A 6,028-nucleotide genomic window follows, 5' to 3' on the forward strand; every position below is an offset into this window, starting at 1 on the left:
GGCACACAGTACTGCAGTTTTGTTGAAAAGGGTAAACATTCATTTTAACTTTAGAAATCCTCATGGTGACACTGTATCATTTATTAGGTAATTTTGAAAATATCTTACTTTGGTGAGAGTGGGCAGAGTGAGAAGGAATACTTAGTAAGCCAGATCTTACCTAGAACGGTAGTCGATGACCTCAGAGGGAAGCTCAGTGTTCAGAACTATAAACTGTATGACAGTAAATTTTAGGGGATGAGCTGAGGTAGAAAAAAATGGAAGAGAAACATTTCAGGTAAAATACAGTGACATGGAAAATCAGATATTATCGAGTCTCCATAGAAACAGGAAATATTTTGTACGGCAATGTAGAAGGGTTCCAGTTTCTCTATATCCTCTCCAACAATTGTTATTTTCCATTTTTTAAAATTATATAGCCTTTCTAGTAGGTATGGAGTTGTATCACATTATTGTTTCAATTTGCATTTCTCTAATGTTACCAGTGATGTTGAGCATCTTTTCATGTACCTGTTGTCCATTTGTATATCTTCATAGAAATGTCTCTTCAAGTTCTTTGCCCATTTGAAACTGGGTTATTTGTCCTTATGTGTTCTGGAAAGTAGACCCTTCTTTGGTATATGGCTTCTAAACATTTTCTCCCATTTTGAGGGCTGTCTTCACTTTCTTACTAGTGTCCTTTGATACATGGTAGTGTTTCATTTCGATGAAGTCCAGTTTATCCATTGTTTCTTTGGTTGTTTGTACACTTTATGTGTCAAAGAAATCATTGCCTAATCAAAAGTCACAGAGACTTACTCAATGTGTTCTCCTAAGAGGTTTATAGTTTTAGCTGTTATATTCAGATTGTTGATCCTTTTGTAGTTGACTTCTATATATGGTGTGAGACAGGGGTCCAGCACCATTTGTTTAAAAGACTATTCATTTCCCCATTTAATTAACTTGGCACTCTTGTTGAAACCAGTTGACCTCAGAAATACGGTTGTTTTTTTTTTAAAATATATTCAGAGCACAGAATTTATTGAACAGAATACGGAGACAGCTAGTACAAAAGCTTATGCCTTGGCAGGGCAGGCTTCATCAGGCCGACACGGCTGAACATGTTGAGAACACGCTCTGAATGGCTCTTTCGATCTGGACACTGCAGAGATACATCTCCTTCCCTCCGGGAAATGTAAAGTCAGCCATAAAACCATGAATTTATTACATATCAGATAACCAGAATGGATGATGGTAAAGAGTCCTTTCCTGCACCAACTTTTTAAATGAATTCTCTGTCAAAACAGGAAATACAACTTAAAATACAGAAAAGAAAAATTATTAAAACGATAGCATTCTAAGACATCTCTTAAAAGACTCAATCCCCAAAATATTAATGTACATTGAAGTCAGAATAAAAACACACACCACAAACTGCAGAGATTTTTTTTTTTTTTCCCCAAGACAGGGAGAAAGCTTAAAGCAGAGGGGGACAGCGCGCACCATTGAAATGACTTCTTTACTCACAAAGGAGAGAGGACGTTAAGGGAACATTTAAATAGATCATTCTGAGTTTCTTATAGGAAGTTCCAAATGGCAGCAGTTTATAAATTCGTAAAAAAGGAAACGCTAGCAGCAGAAATGAGAACCAAATGTACTTTGCAGTCTGCTCTCTACATATAAGCTTGAATCACTTTACTGAGGCTGCTTACGAATGAAACGCACAAACACAAATCACTCCTGTTGATTAATTCCTCAGCATCTCCTGCAGTATCTTAACATATTACAGAAGGTAAACTGATAAATGTTTGCTAAATGCGTGAACGCTGGGGGCAAGCAGTTCTTGTACACATGGTCTCAGGATTACAGACAATAAATTCTGACCTCTGAATCCAACTAGAAGAGTCAAGGGAAAAACCTCGTTTTAAATGAATGCCGCAGTGGAGGGTAGCTGAATGTAGTTGGCTTCTAAAGTACAAAAGAAAGATGGGAATGCAGGCGTCAGGTTCCTACAAAGAACCAGACCTTTTCGTATCACATGAAAAACCACTGAGTTGACGTGAGAAACATGCATGCTAGTTTATCATTGTTTTAAGTCACAAAAAGCTATGCATTCTTGTTAGCACTAAGCCTTAATGAAACTGTGTTGAGCTATCAGATTTGTCTACCCTAGTTGGCATGTACTGAAGGGAATCAAAAAGTAAACGGGACCCTGTTCCGCTGGGGCCGGCCGCGGTGCTCAGAAATACGGTTTTATTTCTGAACTCTCAATTATAGTTCATTGATCTGTATGTCTGTCCTTGATTCAGTATCACCCCCATCTTGATTAATTTAGCTTTGTAGTACATTTTGATATTGGAATTTGGCTATGTCTTGACATTTATTTTGCAATTCTTTATACATTTAAGAATTACCTTTTTTGGGGATGCCTGGGTGGCTCAGTCGATTAAGTATCTGCCTTCAACTCAGGTCATGATCCCGGGGTTCTGGGATTGAGTTCCGCACTGGGCTCCCTGCTCAGAGGGGAGCCTGCTTCTCCCTCTGTCTGCCACTCCCCCTGCTTGTGCTCTCTCTCTCTCTCTCTGGCAAATGAATAAATAAAATCTTAAAAATTAAAAAAACAAATTAAAAAAATTTTTTAAAGAATTACCTTTTTTAACACACATAAGAAAACAAACCTAGTAGGAGTTTTATTGACATTGCTTTAATTCTGTAGAAAATTTTTGAAAGATTTATTATTTTTACAATTTTGAGTTTACAATCTGTGGACTTGGTACATTCCTTTGCTTATTTAGTTGTAGGCATCCATCTATTTACTTTGGTCTTCTTCATTTTTATTTAATACTAATTAATTGTTATTGCTTTAGAGGTATTATAGATAGGTTGTTAGCTTTATTCCTACGTATCTTTTGATGTTCTTATAAATAGTATCACTTTTTGAAGTGTCATTTTTATTGTTTCTTGCTGATAGAAATAAAATTGAAAGAGCTCATTTTTGTATATTGAACTTGCTAAATTATTTTATTAACTTTAATAATTTATGAGTAGATATTTTTTATTTTCAATGGGTACATTCAAAGTACATTCAAAGCACCTGCTAATAAGGACACTACTTTTACTGCTTTGTTAAGGACATATAGTTTGAACTTAATCAAAGTGGTAATAGCAGACATCTAGTTTTATTCCAGTTTCAGAGAGAACATCTTCACTGACACTATGTGCCCTATTTCACACAGCTTTTATGAGCCAGAATTGAGATTCAAAGGGATCCTAGTTTCCTGATTAAGGAAGTTTATTCCCCCCTATTCTGTGTTTAGTAAACCCTTTTTTTTAATCATGAATAACTGTTCAGTTTTACTTAAGCTTCTGTTGAGATGCGCAAATGATTTTTCTTCTTTGTTTTACTGAATTACATATTCTGTCAAATTACATAAGCTGACTTTGTATAAAAAATTAAATAATAAACTGAATAATTGTACATGGAGATTATTGATCATGTTTCCTTAATAGAGGTAGAATTATTTAGGGAGAGAAATTAACAGAGTTTTTGTAGAATTGTTTCATTCTACCTAAATTTTCAAAATCATTGGCATAAATTTGTTTATAATATCTCCTGATACTGTTAACATCTGTGAATTCCATAGAACTTATCATTTTCATTTATGATATTCTGAATTTTTTCCACTTATATTTTTTCTTGATAAATCTTACCAAAGTTTATCAATTATATTAGTCTTTTCAAAAAACAAGCTTTCACATTTATTGATTCTTCCTATTGCATGTTTGTTTTTTAAATTATTAGTTTATATTCCTTATTATTTTCTTCCACATTTTCCTTTTTGGAGGATTAATTTTCTAGCATCATAAGGTGGCTTCTTAAATCGTTTATTGTCAGCCTGTCTTCTTTTCATGATTAGGATGGATCTCAGTGGGGTTTGGAAAGTTTGTATTTTTCTTGCTTAGATTCTCTGAATTCTTGCATCTTTGAGTTCATCTCTCATTACGTTTGTAAAATTATCATCTTGGGAAGGCTCCACTTCCCAGAAGAATAACTTAAAAGACAGAATTATCCCTTGGAAGCTTAATGATGTGTAAAAAGAAGGAAAATATAGCAATAATGAATGGTACTACCAAAACAAAAGGTTATCAGGGAATCAGAAAACTGTATCCACATTACCACCATACCACCATTACCACCAGCAGAAGGACATTTATTTTTTTAAAGATTTTATTTATTTATTTGTGTGAGAGAGCACGCACGAGCAGCACCCCCCCCTCCCCCCAGCAGCAGGCAAAGGGAGAAGCAGGCTCCCTGCTCAACAGGGAGCCCAATGCCAAACTCTGGGATCATGACCTGAGCCAAAGGCAGATGCTTAATCAACTGAGCCACCCAGGCATCCCAGAAAGACATTTATTAAAGAAATTCTATTTCACTCGGCCAACAGAAATTCTTTCATAAGCTAAGCAACCAAGTAATCAGCTGAAACTTTTCATCGCCACTCCATAAAATTATTGTTTTGATGGTTCATGAAAATTCACAATTCACAACAGAGATAGCCAACATTCATACAAAGTTAGTATAGCAAGAAGACAAAAATAAAAATAACACATACAAGAAAATCTTTTAAAAATCACAGAGTTAACTTAATTAGAAATAGACATACAGTGGGCAGCATGTGGGGAGCAAATATGGCTAAACATTAACATAGTTGATACTAGGTGTAGGAGATGGTCTCTTTATTTTACTATTATTTCAATTTTACTTTATATTTGCAAAAATTTTAAATGATAACATGGAGGGAAACAGGCTCCTGTAGACTATATAGAGCATGATACTATTTCTATAACATTCAAATTTAAAAATTAAACAAAATATTATTTACTTATACATAACATATATATATTTCATATATATATTTATATTTATATGGTCCACTTGTAATTAAAATAGGAATGCAGAATACATTTCATCATAGCAGGTACCTCTGGAGGGTGGAGAAGTGAAGGAGCATATAAGTATTGTATTTTAAAATTATTTGTAAACTCTTAATTTGGAGCCTAGGTGATAGATTCCATTATAATACTATGCTTTAAATCTATACATGTGTAGCATATATTCTGTATGAGTCAAGTATTTTAAAAATATAATATAATTCTAAAATATGAGGAATGGAAAAGTTGAAATAATACTAGATTTGATGGTCTAGCCAGGAATCTCAAAGGATCCTCTGATAAATTATTAAACTTTATAAGAATATCTTGTGGTTGATTAATGCAAAATAAATGCAAACAAAACATTCAATTGCATTTCTATACATAAACTGCAAACACTTGTAAAATATGATTCTTAAAAATGACAAAGTCCAATGGCATAGCTGGAACAATTTCAGCAACAAAATAAGGTAATATTGGATTTGTAACTGAAAGTATAAATTGATCATATGAATCTATTTTGATATAAATAAATGACCAAATAAAAAAATGATGGATAAGAGAAAAATCTCCACTAGAGTTCCAATCAATGTATGTAGCTATTCCAACCTCAAGGAGGTAGAGGGTAACTTCACTCTCCTTATATGTGGGATGTACATTTTGACTTCCTTCCAGAGAGTATTACAGAGTATGGACAGAGAGGGAAGGGAGTAACTTTACAGCAGAGACACCTGACAAACACAACCTCAACCAAGTGATCGAGGTCACCCTGGTAGTGTGTGCCTTTTGTTGTTGTTGCAATAAAAATGTCACTTTATCTCTGTGATCTTCCTCCCAAAACCCCATAATCCCATTCTAATCATAAAGAAGAAAAAAAAGAAAAAATCAGATAGATCCCTGCTGAGGGAAGTCCTACAAAATACCTGACCAGTACTCCTCAAAACTGTCAATGTCATAAAAAATAAGGAAAATCTGAGAAATTGTCACAGCTAAGAGGAACTCAGGAAACAACTATAAAATGTAATATAGGATTCTGGACTGGTTCACAGAACAAGAAAGAAAGGAAGGAAGAAGGAAGGAAGGAAGGAAGGAAGGAAGGAAGGAAGGAAGGAAGGAA

General features: G+C 34.3%; 1 protein-coding gene across 1 annotated transcript in view; it reads left to right on the forward strand.

The window, feature by feature from the left end:
• LOC116626774 (ATP-binding cassette sub-family A member 3-like) overlaps positions 1-6,028 on the forward strand; it is a 199,460-nt gene that overhangs the window by 82,470 nt on the left and 110,962 nt on the right. The gene's annotated exons all lie outside the window — the stretch shown is intronic.

This window comes from Phoca vitulina, unplaced genomic scaffold (assembly GCF_004348235.1).
Source record: "Phoca vitulina isolate PV1807 unplaced genomic scaffold, GSC_HSeal_1.0 scaffold90, whole genome shotgun sequence".
NCBI classification, from domain to species: Eukaryota; Metazoa; Chordata; class Mammalia; order Carnivora; family Phocidae; genus Phoca; species Phoca vitulina.